The sequence below is a fragment of the Pygocentrus nattereri genome, chromosome 23 (genome assembly GCF_015220715.1).
Source record: "Pygocentrus nattereri isolate fPygNat1 chromosome 23, fPygNat1.pri, whole genome shotgun sequence".
Taxonomy (NCBI): domain Eukaryota; kingdom Metazoa; phylum Chordata; class Actinopteri; order Characiformes; family Serrasalmidae; genus Pygocentrus; species Pygocentrus nattereri.
Window position 1 is genome coordinate 24742510 of NC_051233.1, and position 16423 is coordinate 24758932.

The following is a 16423-nucleotide window of genomic DNA, read 5'->3' on the forward strand; positions in this document are numbered from 1 at the left end:
CGCCTCACAGCGAGGATGGCCTGGGTTCGATTCCCCGGCCGGGTGACCGGGTCCTCTCTGTGTGGAGTTTGCATGTTCTCCCCGTGTCTGTGTGGGTTTCCTCCAGGTTCTCTGGTTTCCTCCCGCAGTCCAAAGACATGCAGTCAGGCCAACTGGACATGCTAAATTGCCCCTGTGTGTGTGTCTGTCTGCCATGCAATTGCCTGGCGACCTGTCCAGGGTGTATCCTGCCTTCCGCCCGAAAGACTGCTGGGATAGGCTCCAGCACCCCCCCGCGACCCTGATGGAGCAGCGGCTTAGAAAATGGATGGATGGATGGATATTATATAATTTCATCTCTGTACTTTTGAGTTTTTTCATCTATTTCTTGTATGTTAAGCATTTGAAAATGAATGGTTACGCAGCCACCTGTTCAGCAAAACATCTTTTGTTGTATTTTCTTGTCCATTAATCTGGTGAAACCAATTTTCTGAAAGTATGTTGCTCGACATGATCACATGATCCATTACTGGCATGTTGATCGGCTGTTTCATTAACTTAAAGTGAGTTGCAGGATGCCAGCCTTAGAATTGAAAAGGGTGTTTTGTTACTGTGTCTTTAAGACTGATATATGTAAATTATCTTTATTCTGATAGGCTGCCCTGTATTGTGCCTCTTCTAAAAAGCAGGCTTGGTTGAAACACTCCTTATGACTTCAGTGTGATGGAGTGAAGCTAAACTGCTGCAGGCCAAAGAGGCAAATATATGTGACTTCAAAATGGGTTGAAATTATTATTATTATTGAATTATACAACCTTTTGCATGATTCAAAGCTTCTTTGCATTGTTAAAGAGTTCTTCAGACTGCTGGAGAATGTGCTGTGAATGGTTCTGTAGAGAACCTTTTTGAAAATGGTTCTATACAGCACCAGAAAGGGTTCTTCTATTGTTGAAATGTCAAGCCAACCTTCTACTATATAGAACCCTTTTCAAACCATAAAAACCACACTCTCCATCTGAGGAACCCTTTAATGATGCAAAGAACCTTTTATTCAAGGGTTCTGTCAGTGTTCATGGTTCTATACAGAACCATTTTCTTCACTTTCTTTACTAAGAACCCTTGAGGAACCATCTATTGCCTAGTTCAAAGACTGCCCCTGGTTCACATACAAAATTAAACTGTTTTGGTCTAAAAAAAGCAAGTTTTGCCCTTTAAAATTGTGCAAGTGACCACAGCTATGGCTCTTCTGTATGCAGTTGAAACTGGAGAAATCATGGAGAAAACTGTTCCCGTATCAAAAGAGCAAGTACTACTCGGAGCTACTGCTGTTTAGAACAAGGACGGCTGAGTGGCTCTTCCTAAGATTAGGATCCTAAGGCGCACTCATTAAATTGTCCTTCTGATTTTGCCCTTTGGTTTCTTAGTCACTTCCGATACCAAACAAGGCTGCTATATTTTGTTCACACTGACCAAGCAATCTGTTGGAGCTCAGGCACAGCTATATTTCAAAGTAACAAGAGACCTGATGTAAGCTTAGGCAAGATAAATTAAACAATGTTGGCGTCTCTCCTGAAGAACCTGAATGATTTGTTTGAGCAATGCCTGTCAAACGGTGTAACTACCCCTTCTTCACCATCCCATATCAGCAAGTCAAACTTAAATAGCACTGTGAAAAAAGGCATGTATTATATGAAAACAATGGAAGGTTCTGATTTAAAATTAGCTCTGTTTTTTTTTCAGTGCTAGAAGACCAGACCAGACTAGACTAAAGGACTCATCTCTGCAGGGTTGGCTGGCTGTTTCTATTAGTTTCCCCCCCAAATGTTGGGAGCAGATTAGGTGGCTTGTGACCATGCTGTGAAGTACATTTTCATGCTGTGCTAATTCTCAATAAATTCACATAGCGCATTAATCTCCAGAGCTGCCAAAGCTAAGAAATTGCCTCTCAGGAGCTTCAAGAAGCCACTACAGAGCAGCTCTAACACCTTGGCTTTAGGACTTTACAGTTTTACAGTGTACAGATTTACAGAAATGAGCTTTTTCTCAGATCTGCAGTTCGTATTAGTACAAACCATGAGATCGTCCTGCACTTAGATTGTGTATGAAAGCTTTATTCATTGAAGAGAAGCAGAATCTTTTTATTTGCCATGTAGGAAATGGTGCAGTTCTACAAATCACAACATACCAGCAACATGTGAAACAAATAATCTAAATATCATAAAAGATGTGATGTATAGTCATATTTTATTAAAATCAAATTCATTTTACATGCTTTGATTATATATGTTTGACTAGGGCTGCCCAAACTTTCGTATACAACTATGTACAGTTTCAATAACATAACATTCATTTGCAATACTTTAAAGGACATTTGTCATTAATCAATGAAAAGGGTTTTTGTTGAGGAGGAACATGACCTGGGAACAGAAGCTGAGAGGGATCCAGAGAGTTCTTATCCTGGAGGTTGGGACCCCCTGGGAATCTCAATGTGGTTTCTAGAGATTGGTGCTAGAAAGACATTGTAGCGTTCTACACTACTGACAAAGACACAAGTTATTGTGCTTTATTAGAGGCTGTGTTTGGCCACAGCTATTCCACCTATGCATGGAATGTTCTTTTGCTAACAATTTGCTCTAGGCTTAGCTACGTGCTGCTTGTTCAATGGTGATTAGCAGACTCTGTACTTCCTCTAAGAGCCCTTTAGAGGAAGTACAGAGTCTGCTACTCACCATAGAACAAGCAGCACGTCGCTAAGCCTAGAGCAAATTGTTAGCACAAGAACATTCCATGCATAGGTGGAATAGCTGTGGCCAAACACAGATCCAGAGAGAGCGAGGCCATGGCTGGCTGTAGCATCATCAGGGACTGAACTCATGATCTCCTGAGGATAGGGCCAACACAAAGTGCTAAACGTGAAGCACTTTTTCAGTGAAAGGCTATAGATTTGTGGTTTGTGGCCAAGCGTTAGGAACGTGGCCAGTCATCCCAGTGAGTGAGTAAACGTACTGTTTGAGTATCCTTCTGGAATTGCTGTGCTGTGCATGCTGGTGTACGTGGGGTGGGGAAACATTTTTAACCCTACGAAAGGGCTGCACTTTGAAAAAGGTTAAAAACTTCAGCTTTAGGGTAAAACTGCTTTGCAGTGTTGGGATGCAAAATAAATATTTCAGCATTCAAAGACTTTTTATACACATTTTCACCTTAACTAGTGGATCATGAACAAATTCTTGGAAATGTCACTCAACTCAGAATATTCAATAAGTCTGCAGTAGATTAAGTTGTGATCCAGTGTTGTGAAAGATACTCAGAAATGTTTAAAGGTGCTAGACCACTGAGAGCTTTAAAGCCATGAACGAGAAAGGGAGAAGAAAAAGACAGGGTGTACTTGCACAGTGTTTTTGACTCAGAAGGAGCCAGTTTTTATGGCACCGGTAAAATGTTATATAAAGGTCAGAGTACAGAGTAAACTCAGATTTCCCCACTTTGACTAGCGTTTCTCTTTGCACTGGTGGCCTGCATTGTTTTTTTACCCTTACTATAGTCTAGTTATTATTACTATACACTGCTGTTTTGCTACATATTCAGTTTACTGTCTAGTAATGTAAATGTAATTACATAGTTATAAGCACTTAATTACATAGTGAATTGCATAATGCCAATTGTTGCATTGTGTATCAACAAGCTTTTTTTCCATATGTTTTCATGCTAACAGATCACATAACATGTGGAAGAACGTTAAAGAAGGTGCAGTCCTGTGTAAAAGTTTGTGCGTCTCTGGTACAAACAAGTGAAATTTTCAAAGAACTTCTAGAGAGAATGCACATCTGCACATTTTTTCATCCCCAATTTCTGTTGTTTTTTATTTATTTTGTTTACAATTTGGTATTACTTGAAAGAAATAAATGAAAGGCTCTGACTTTTGCACAGTACTGGACATATGAGAATATAATAAATGTATAAAGGGTTTTCCTGATCCTTATGAGCGCAAACTGTCGTCCTGCCAACTGAAGAATCCAAACCCTCTTGATACCAGGGGACTCAGTCTGTTGTCTGGACAAGTGAAGTTCATTCGTTGCACACGCAGATACAGAATGTATAACACAGCACATGTCACAACACTAAATTACTTCATTACCCCCTCAGAACATAATATAAAATGGATGTTCTCGCAAGCTTAATCAATCTATCCTTTCCTCTTCCAGAGAAAATATGGCCAGTATTTCCTTCTTTCTTCACATCCTAATGGTCTCTTTCCCTTCAGTCCGCATACAAGCAAACTGGGGAAATGAAGTGTTTCCATGTTTATAAGGAACGCCTATGACGGTGGGGTTTAGTCATTAAGCACCAGAGTAATTTGAGGTAAAAGTGAATAACAATAGCAACTATTACTGCTGTTCCAAAGGGAAGTACATAACAGAGCAGTTGCTGAAAATATACCTCCAAAAATGTTGCCAACCCAGTTAAAGATCCTATCAAGAGATTCCTGTGGAGCAGGATTTGGAATGAGTCTATGAAGATCTGCTACATATTTACCAATAATTTCATAGTTATCTGGGACGTAGATGCAGCAGGAGGTATTGAGAATGCAACATACCCCTCCTTTTTCTAACGTCAGCAGGTCTAAATCCTTCCTATTTTCCAGCACTACTTCTCATAACGCACAGAGTTTATCATTAGCTAAGCAGAGAGGTTCTCTAGTCTCATTAGCTAGTTTCTGTGTGGAATAAGCCAAATAATTTTTCTTCCGTAAGGCATGTACAACACCTCCAAATGGAAATATTCCCCCTCCCTCCTGTCTGCACTGTCTACTAGACCAGGGGTCCTTCATAATGCGGCCATTCTTTCCATATTGCATAGCCTAGGGCTTTCTTATACTCATCTAGGGACCAAATTTTATCTGGATGAACAGGCAATTTTATTTGATAGTATTTGTCCAAACTAGTTGAGTCTATATGTTTACATATCTGTTCATCCAATCTGACGAAGAATACATCATCAGACCAATCAGGTGCCACTCTACCACCCCTCTGTGTGGGAGCGTTCTCTCTTGCCATGGGCTTACGGCAACAGGCTAAGATATAGGCCTAAACACACTACCGCGGTCTTCCCCTCCGTTCCGTCAACGAGAGGAGGATAACCTAATGGTTTCAGGATTTGCTTCGAAATGGGCACTCACATACAGCTTAGAGATGAGATGTCCAGTCCTGATAATGGCACCACTTGAAGAATCCAAACCCTCTTGATACCAGGGGACTCAGACTGTTGTCTGGACAAGTGAAGTTTATTCGTTGCGCACACAGGTTTCAGACATCCAGCTAGCCCATAAGACATTGGGCTTACACAGTTTTATAGCTGACCTGATGCCAAAATTAGACCCAGCTTATACAGGACAAGTAACAGGTGTCACAGATATGTCCATGCAGGGGTAAACACAAAATAGGCAGCCTATCATACAACTTCAGAATGTATAACACAGCACATGTCACGATGCTAAATTCCTTCACAACACTGCTTTGTCCTCTATGACATCCAGGAAACCCACTGCACCAGAGCCTGTAGTCATGATCATCATTACACGGTTTTAAGGCTTGATTTAATTACCGTTTTTCCTTAAGCTTTTAATAAAAGCCCAGACAACGGAAGTCTTCTGTGTGTTTTTTCAAGGACTGTCTGGAGTCTAAGAAGAGATTCTACACTCAATAATTACTTGTGTAACTGTTACCAATAACTGTAATTGGGTGCCTTATATAGTACTGGAGTGGATGCCAACAGCTTGCATTGATTCCTTGCATTGATTTGAGGGCTACTGTGAACAGAAAAATCCTGCTGAAAATCTATTTATTATATGACAGTGTATTGCTTTCCTAACCTATAGGCAAATGAACTACATCTCTGCAAGCAAGATACCAGTACCAAGCAGTTCACTAGGCGTGAAGATGCCATTGGTCATTGAACGTAAAAGCCAAGATAAGCAAGGCTTTATTATGTGAAGGACATTATTATTCAGAAATGCTTCTAGAGCAGACTAAACTGATACATTGAACAGCACAAGATACTCAAGCATTAAAGAGATGACATCTTTAACAGCACTCCTTAAAATATACCTAAATAAACTGAAATGCATGATCTGTTAATAATGTGCAATACACTATATTTGACATAATTAATATAGGTAAATGTATTGTAACTGGGCTGTTGTATATTGACATGCATATGATAATGCATGATTTAAACAAAAAGTCTGCAAAAGTCTCTTTTATTTCATTTCCAGTTAAAACAGTTATTAAGTAATTAACTTATTAAGTACAAATGATTAACTTTTTAGCATCAGGAAAAAGCAGACAACTGGATGGCAGCATATGTTGCCAAAACATACATTTATACAATCATTTAAATTGTTGATTCATCAGACCACAAGACACTTTCCCGCTCCCCCCCTCAGTCCATTTTAAATGAGCTCAGGATAGCGTTCCAACTTTTTTGGAAAGTGTTATTGGCATCAAATTCAAAATGGGCACCAAAAAACATAAAATTTCTCAGTTTCAACATTTGATATGTTGACTTTGAAGCATTTTCAATTAAATATAGGGTTTTAATGAGTTAAACAATCTACATTTTACATTGTTCACAGCATCTGAAATTTTTTGGACATGGGGTTATACATTTTTATTGTATGTGACTGGGGCTTCACCTCATTGGGACACATTTGGGGACTCAATTGGGTACATTGTGCTGAAACGATGAAAGCACTGTTGTCCAAAGATCTCCATATTTGACACGGTAGGACTGAGAAGAAGAATAAAGCTTTTCTCCAGCAGAAAATCCTACCCCTTAGGTGGGCTCATCAGTTTAATTATATAATTAAAAGGTGATTGCAGTGACTCTTGGCTCTCGCTGCAATAGAGTGCTTATCTTCTTTCTTTGTGTTTCGGGGGGCGCTTCGTCATCTCTGCTGACAGCCGGCAGTCCCAGAGAGGCAGTGGAAAGGCCTGAGCATGAGAAGCAGTGCATAAATGATGGATAAAGATGGCTGCAGTGCTGGTGCCTGGGGTGGGTTTGGGGAAAACATATGGGATGGAGTTGCCTTTTTGGTCTGCTCTGACATCAGTTCTTGCAGTGTCTCGTACAATTGTGAAGGTTACAACTGGGGAATGGGGGACGTTGTCCTGGATCAGCACCAGCGGACAAGTACAGGGGACAATCGCTATCCCTGCTGGAGAAGCCAAGTGGTTTTCACATCACAGAGACATAGGGGTAATTAGAGGATTGGGGAAGTTGAGGCTTATCACAGCAGCTGGGACAGCCATTGGCCACGATAAATAAGTTATGAACACTGTGACTGCTTTGTTTTTCATGCACTGATGGTCCATGCCCTCCATTTTATGGATATTTGGCACTGAAAGACTTGCAGAGCTGGAAGATTTTAGGGAAATATAGGCTCATATTCAGATGGCCAATGTAAGCCAGTTGGTAGACCATTGTTAAATGATCTCTTACTGTCCCCTCAAGAAAAAAAATGGTTGTACCAATTGCATAATTATTAGAATTTCACTTTTTAAAATAAAGGTTCCTGAATCATTATTGGTAAGGAAAAACCTTTAACTGCTATAAAATCTTTATCAGGGGTCCCAAAGTCCAGTGCTGGAGGGCTGGATTGCATCACAATTCGGCGATTTCCCCACTCAAACACCCCTGATCCTATTTACCAGTTAATGGCCAGGTTTAGTAGGTGTGTTAAAAGGGTTCTTGACACTCACATCTCATTACCAATAGTAAATCTTCAATATAAAGGCTCTACAGTTAACCAGTGAATCTCCTATGGTTTTCTTCACTCCTAAGAACCTCTTTTGCAATCTTCAGTAACACCTCAGCATAGCAGAGCAATGTAATGTTCAAATTACTGAATTAATAATATAAATTAACAATAAACTATTAATAATAGTTTTTTCCCAAAGCAGTTTTTACATATCAAAATGGTTTGCACATTATTTGTTAATATGGGAATATCCAGCTAGTGTTTTGCTAGTGTGATATAATGAGATTAGGATAGTCATTTACCAGAAGCTACAGATGATTAATATGCTTGCCTTATATTCAAATGAGGCCTACATGGTTAGAAATAAAGGCACTGCGTAGGTATATTTTTGTTTACCATGGTACAAATAATGCAACAGTGATTTTAAGGTCTAAATAGATACCTCAAAGAAATTTTGCTTATAAGCTGTTTTACCACTTCACTACCTAATATTCAAAAACAGAACAATAAAATAAAAGCCTTTAGACAAGACAAGATGCGTGGAGTCAGGGTTACTTAGAAAATCTAATTATAATGGAATATGATGCAATTATGTTCCCTAACTAAAGGTACTAAACACATAGTGTTAAGTGTACCGGCCCAGTGAAGAACCTTTTTTGCATACACCTTATTACATTAACGGCATTTGGCGGACGCACTTATCCAGAGCAACTTACAATTTGATCAATTTTACACAGGTAGGCGAAGGCGGTGTTAGGAGTCTTGCCCAAGGACTCTTATTGGTATAGTGTAGGGTGCTGACCTGGTGGGGGATTGAACCCCAGTCTACAGTGTAGAAGGCAGAGGTGTTAACCACTACACCAACTCTTAACTAGAAGTCTTCACTTTGGAAGAGATATCTAGTTTGTCTTTATTTAGAGCATTGGTCTCCAACCCTGGTCCTGGAGAGCTACCTTCCAAGTTCCAACCAAAATTTTCCACTAGCTAATCATCCTGTTCTCAAGTCCCTGATTGGCTGGATCAGATGCATTAGAGTTAGATAAGGGGGCAGCTTATTGGATACAGGTTGGAACGAAACTCTGCAGGAAGGTAGGTCTCTAGGGTTGGAGACCACTTGTTTAGAGCTAATTGATTTCATATTGCAGGTATTGATAAGAATCATAAGAAAGGTAACACACTTTAGACCGAATACTCAGGTAACTGTAGTCTTGTAGGACCAGACATGATCTTCTAATGGGAACACACATCTGATGACAACTTTTGGTGCTGAACTGTAGTGAAATGTACCACTAATGAAGCCAAGTTAAAGTTATTTATATAGCACTTTTTACAACAGGTGTAACCACAAAGCAGTTTTACATAAAAAAATCCAGGTCTAAACCCCATAACAAGCCAATGGCAACGGTGGCAAGGAAAAAGGACAAATCCTTCTAAAACCCATCCCAAATTGCCTTACGCTCCTTTAAAAATGAGCACTAATACAAACAAAACATGCTATCTAGCAAAACACAATCACTGGCTAACAGAACAATTATTCATTTGCAAGAGGCAATGTTTAATTTCACATGTAATGTGTTCTCTGGAGACATAATACGCTACTACTAATCCTTGCTAAGTTGGAAGTTTTGGGGGGACTTTTCAACCCATGCTAACTTATTGTTATTTCCATGGGCTAAAGGCAGACTTGTTGTCTGTTAAGCAAATGCATCATGGCCTCCTAGTTTAAGCTAATAGCTATTCTACCTCCACATTGGTTATAGCTGGGAGAGCAGCTGGGTCTCACAAACCAAACCCAAGCAAGGGCAGTCAGTTGTCCAGAGTCATGATTAGTGCAGCTGCTTTTGCTAATGTCTTCTGGCTAAAATATACCCCTTTACACACCATCTGATAATCCGCAGCTGCACTGATGAAATGGTTTCCCAGATTGATGGGACATTGTAAAACTTTGTGTATGTATGCCTAGGTATTTTTATGACATTGCCCACATCAGGCCGATGACTGGCGCCAGGACCCACTCTGTCTCTTTGTGCCAAGGTCCCTTGAGACTGGAGAGGAAGAAAAAAAACAGTCTGGGACCAGGCCTTGGGCCAGAAGATGGCAAGTCTCATGATTAAATAGCGAGGCTCGCTGGCATCGCCCATGACGACCTTGGCAATGTCACTCCAACCATTTGCACTGCTCCATACTCAAGAGCGAAGCCATTCATGCCGACCTCATTTACGTTTGCAGCTGGGGTCTATTTCCCTTATCGTTGCACTTTAAACTGAACTCGTGGCCCATCCATGTGCCTGTGATTCCAAATGTGCAGTTGATCATCTTCACTTCAGCTCTGAAAGCTTGTGGTGGCTGATGATGGCAGACGAAAGCTGTGATCGCTGTAGGTGTTTTTTCCTCAACTTTTACATAATCTTTACAAATGGGAAGTGGCTGCACATTGATCAGAATGCAATGCTGACACCAGCATGTTTTTGGAACATGTAACATGGAGCGAGGTGGCAGACGCATATGCAGAGATAAGCAAGATTTATTAAGGGCAATTTCAGGTTCATGGTCAAGATGGTCCAGGTTCAAAAAGCCAACATGGAGAGATTCAGACATGACAAACAGCAGAATGCAACAGAACCAACAACACAGCAGATAACAAACAAAGCAAACAACAGAGAGCAAACAGCAATACAGCAAACACAAGGGGCAAACACAGGGCTTAAATACACAGGGAAAACGAGGGACAGGTGGAAAACAGGTGGAGACAATCAGGGGCGGAGTCATGAAACAAGGGGGCTAAACCAAACCAAACGCCCATGGGCCAAACCAAAGCATGAACACATGGACAGGACTGGGAAGGGCCGATCGTGAGAGAACACTTTCAAATGTTAAACCTTTGAGATGAGCTCTTTGAGTGATGAGCTCTTTTTTTAGATCACAGCTCAGCAAGCTAGTGAATAATAGGGGGAAAGCAAGTAATAGTAGAGAATTATATATATATAAGAGGATCTGCTTGCATGCCACATAAAAGAACAATTTATAGGTAGCCTCAGGTTGTGAAAAAACCCCAGCTCATAGCTTTCTGGGGGGAAAAGCTCTTTCCTAGTTTGGTAATGGGCTCTTCCCAAATCTGGGCTCTTCTGTTTGAAAAATGAGCCACAGTTCACTGTGCAGATTTTCAGATTTACAAATATGCTGTGGGATAATGCACTGTTTCTCAGACATATACCAGACATAGTTACAGTTGCTAGGCTGTGAAGGACCACCTGGTAGACCAATTACTACAGCACCACCATAAGCAGGCTAAACCATGAGCTTTCCCTGAATGTGAGCAACCATTTTTCTGGACAGCATTACTTTAATTTTCAGGAACCCTTCAGAATTTTGATTTTGAGCCACTCAAAGGTTAATTAGGGGATCTGGACCCCCAGGACCCTTTGTTTTTTCGCATCCAGATGCTCCTTTTCTGTCAAAGCCACAGTAATGTCGCAGTAGTAGTCAGACGTTGGGTTGTTGACTGTCCATTCCTAACTGTCTGTGATGGAGCTCTAATTTGAGGTGCTAATGTTTTAGTTGCCTGGTGGAGTGCAGAAGCTTTCTGTACTGCTTTGCATTGCTAGCTCACCTGCTCTCCACTGCATTTATCTCCAAGAATAAACAGCAGCCTGCTGGCTGGCTAACCATCCAACCAGAGCAGACGAAAACTTCACAGGGCAATAGTGAACAATATGGCTTTAGATAGAATATAGAGTATACTGCTTACTGGAGTGTACAGTAGTTTTTGGCTGGCTTAAAAGCTTCTATAAAATGGACAATGTGGTCTGCTCACTCACTATTAAGAGCTGACCAAAAAGCTGCTTGCTGTTTTTAAGGTAAAGTGGTTATGCCACTGTTCTCCTGCATCACTCCTCTCCATCCACACAAATGTGATTAGTGGCCCTTAAGTGAAAAATAAAATGGAAGAAAAATGTAGTATGTGTAGTAGTGCACTTTAATGATATTTACAGTAGTTGTTTAAACCCATTTGTCTTCCAAGTAAGTGCATTCGTACCTGTAAAAACACCATATATCATTAGAATTAACACAAACATAAGCAGAAACAAGCTAACAAGAATGGCTTATTTTGAAAAAAGTAGTTGATGTCTTGTGAGCTTGTCTGAGGAGCGCTTGCAGAAGAACGTGTAAAGATAGTTTAGCTCTAGATTTGGCCAGGACATCCGCAGCCATCACAAGGATTTGTTGCATTCCAGCACACTTGATTTTATATAATAAAATACTGATCAGCCAAACCAGCAACAGAGCAGGTACTATTTGGGTGGTGGATCATTCACAGCACTGCACTGACACTGATGTGGTGGTGGTGTGTCAGTGTGTGCTGCGCTGGTACGAGTGGATCAGACACAGTAGTCACTGCTGGTCTAAGAATAGTCCACCAAGCAAAAATATCCACCCAAACAGTGTCTGGAGGACAAAGCATGATCAACACAAACTGTTGGGTCTGTGTTCAAATAGCTGTTGAATAACTGTGTTCTTGAAAAAGAGGGTCTTTCAAACGTTCTTTAGTAAAGACAAGGATTCTTTACAGAACCATAAACACTCAAAGAGCCATTTGCACACCTAAAGGTTCTTTGCATGGTGAAATGGCTCTTCAGGTTGATGTAGAATGTATTGTACAGAGGGTTCTACTGTCATGATTTCCAGGTCATAACAATAAATGAACTCTTCCTGGTGCTATGCAGAACCATATACAACACATTCTCCATCATTAGTAAAGAACCCTTGAAGAACCTTCTTTTTAGGAGTGTATTTACCTCGGGAGGTTTGGAAATGGTTAAACCAAAACATTAACATATGTAAAAATGTTACTTGTATTAATACTATTTGTATTTATTCTAATATTAGTGTTCTTGTGAACAAATAACTTTACGGTACTATATAATCTAAACTAGCAGTTTAAGTATGTAGTGACAGATAATATAGCAACTTTTCAGTAGGTGAAATGAGATCTATAAAGTTTGTCCGACCAGACAACAGTTGCTTCAAAGGAATGCATTTGTAGGCGGATCATGGATGGGTCAATTATTTCTTGGTGGGGTTCCTCGACCAGACACCTTTCAACAACCAGAGGGGAGAAAGTTTGAGTGCAGTCCTGAGAGATACTTTAAATCTCTGCTAAAGGCTTTTGGAACACAAAGGACCCAATGCCTTAGCTGCCTTTAGATTTTTTCCGATATTGATTTGACACAATATAGAGTGCAGAGAGAGCCAGTGTTTGTTTAGATTTATTTATGAGTGTATTCTGTGCTCTCTTGCTCTTTCAGTTCTCCATCTCTCCCGTCGTTCCCAACTTTCTCAGCCTCTCATGACCGTCGCGTGCTTTGGAAGCTTGATGTCACTGCCGACACTGTAGCGAGGGTCAGTGTTTTGTGCTTCAATGTGAGCTTTCCTTGGCAGTTTATAGCATGGATATACCATTTATATTGCCAGTCAATACAGGGGGGGTTCTGACCACTGAAGAACAGGGTAAAGGAGGCTAATAAAGTATGAAGAGAAACAGATGGACTACAGTCTGTAACTCTGTAACTACAAAGTGCACCTATATAGTAAGTGGAGCTGATAAAATGGACACATTTAGGTGGTTTTAATGTCATGGCTGATTGAAGAGTTTATGAAAAAAGTTATTAATAAAATAATTGAACTAAACCATATGGCTTGTCTTGCCCTGCGATGGACTGGCGACCTGTCCAGGGTGTATCCTGCCTTCCGCCCGAAGACTGCTGGGATAGGCTCCAGCATCCCCCCGCGACCCTGACGGAGAAGCGGCTTAGAAAATGGATGGATGGATGGATATGGCTTGTCTTATTGTAAAGTAGTAGCCATTTTTCATAGTTCTAAATATATTTAGATCTAAAGGCTTAAATTCAAGCAGACTTTTCTTCCAAGACAAATACAAGCAGAGCCTATAGCCAAAACTATTTTCAAAACAATATATCAGCATTAAAATTAAATTAATATGGCAAAGTATATGTACAGTGCTGTGCCAAAGTTTATATGCCCATCATTTATTTCATTTCCACTCAAAACAGCCATTTAGTACAAGTTTTTTCTTTTATCAGGAGATATTTTTAAGAAGATTAAATTTAAGATAATCCACTCGCATAAGTAAGGAGCAAGTTAGAGGAAAATCAGACCAAAAAAGCAGATGTTTCCAAAACGACAGCTCAAAAAACATTCTTAGAAGTTGTAAAATCAATGGGGTTCTAACAACTGGTAGACCACCAAAAGTGTTTTAAAGCTTTCATCAAATCAAGCTCCACTCTTGCTTCAGATCACGAGAATAAAGAAATATAACCAGCTTCTAAGACTGAACTTTTGAAGTGTGAAAAAAATGTCCCTGCAGAAAAAACAAAAGCAAGTATCTTGAAATGGAAATGGTCCAATACGAATTGAAATGAAGTCTTACTATATTATCTTACATTGGAAGTTTTTTTAGACACAAGGTTTTGTTGTCAACAGTACAGACATACAGTGCGCTAGCATATTATCCCTGTCCAGGAAAACCAAGTATCTCCAGAATAGTAACTTTAAACGAGAAGGATAAAAGGTCTTATCTTTTAATGGAAGTTCATGTAAAGCTTTTATTCCAAGTGACTTTTGCGCAGTTCTATTCCATTTATAATGAAATGTTCCCACCATCTAAAAGATGGCTGCAGGGTTCACATGACGTAGAAAACTAAAACATGTTTTTTCTTTGGACAGCGATGATATGCATATGGCTGTCATCAATCTTTCAGAAGCCACGGATCATTTATTTAGATGGACATTAGGAGCCAAAGAACACAGTGACCTCCAGAAAGATCCTATACCCTTTAAAGGTGTGTCTCTGTATTTTAATCTGAGAAAATGTGTCTGTGCTTATGAATATTTCATTAACATTTGCTCCTTTCACTTTCTCACAACACGAATGCCCACTTTAATTTTCATCATGTCTTAACATTTCAGGGCGTGTACGAATACTTTCAAAAGTGGTAGGTCACCTGCGCATGGAGTGGGCTTACTGGTCACATGTACACCATGCTTTTGTGCATTTGTTAATCCCTACTATTTATTTATGAACATTTATAATTTACATTTATCATTTTTTTTTAATTTACTGATGAGCCATGCTAAACGAGAATGACAACACGGAAGGGTCAGCCTGTCAGGAGCTGCAGTGATGCTCGCCGGCCAGCTTGCAACATCAGATTCCTTAGAGCAGCCAGCCAACTTCCATCACCTTTACAGCTTGGCTCCTAAACTCCATCTGGTACATCATATGCCTTATTTTTCATACATCACCTCAAAACCTTATGAGTGGTTTAATATATATAATATAGAAGACTTTTAGAAGTAGAGACTGTATGAAATCCCTCAAACTCTAGGTTTATTATCCATTTACAAACCTTAAAGTGATAGTCTGGCGTAAACACACAATATCAACTCAGCCTTATGCAAAATGGAGTCAATCATCCAGATGTGGATTCTGAAGCTTGCTGTTCTGAACTGGGTCTTTAAGACAAGTGTAGCTAAAAAGTCATTTCAATATACAGATATATTTTAAAATGTGTAGGTTTAAAATAGTTTGGAGCTTTTCCTCCATGCTCCATTGGAATGTTTAAACACGTAACAGATGTTTCAGACATTGTGCTGTGAACACGTATCACTCAACACCAGCTGCCTTCTGATTGGATGGACGCATGGCGTTGGCCGGATTAATCTGCATAAAGTTTAGTTCGGCTCAACTTTTCGCCTCACTGCATCCTTCCGACTCGATGTGCCAGACCCATCATGCTCTGCGCGGCCACATCTGGCGGAACTGACACTTTCCATTCACAATGAATGGGATACATTGCAGTGTGTTGACACGCCGGAGCGAAGGGGATCGAACCAGCGGCCTTCCAGTCATGAGGATGGTTCCCTAACCTCCAACCTATGACTGCCTCAGGAGGTGCACCATTCCCGAAGGTGCTGCAATGCCAGGTCAATGTGTGGTGCAGACAGAGCAAGCCCCTCTTCCATCTCCCTGTTCTAAAAATCTATTTAATATGTAGTCCTCATATAGAGAACGCCAAAACCAATCAGAATTATGCTACAAAACAAAACAAATTTAATACATAAATTTACAGTTAAATTCAGTCATTCACTAGCAATCAACTATTTGTACAGATATACAGTTATATTACATTTTTTAAGCAATTAATTCATTTACAATGAATTTACACAGATTTTCAAACACATATACACTGATCAGGCATAACATTATGACCACCTCCTTGTTTCTACGCTCATTGTCCATTTTATCAGCTCCACTTACTCTATAGGTTCACTTTGTAGTTCTACAGTTACAGACTGTAGTCCATCTGTTTCTCTGCACACTGTGTTAACCTCCTATTACCCTGTTCTTCAGTGGTCAGGACCCCCATGGACCCTCACAGAGCAGGTACAATTTGGGTGTTTGATCATTCTCAGCACTGCAGTAACACTGATGTGGTGGTGGTGTGTTAGTGTGAGTTGTGCTGGTGGTGGCGTGGTAGTGTGTGTTTAGTGGATCAGGCACAGTAGTCACTGCTAGACTGAGAATAGTCCACCAAGTGGTGTGTTGGGGTGTGTTGCTCTGGTATGAGCGGATCAGACAAGATGAAAAGGGGCAAACAAAGCATGCAG

At 40.2% G+C, this 16423-nt stretch overlaps 1 pseudogene; it reads right to left on the reverse strand.

Moving 5' to 3' along the window:
• Positions 1-15702: 15702 nt before the first annotated feature.
• On the reverse strand, positions 15703-15868 carry LOC119262302 (annotated as a pseudogene).
• Positions 15869-16423: the final 555 nt, after the last annotated feature.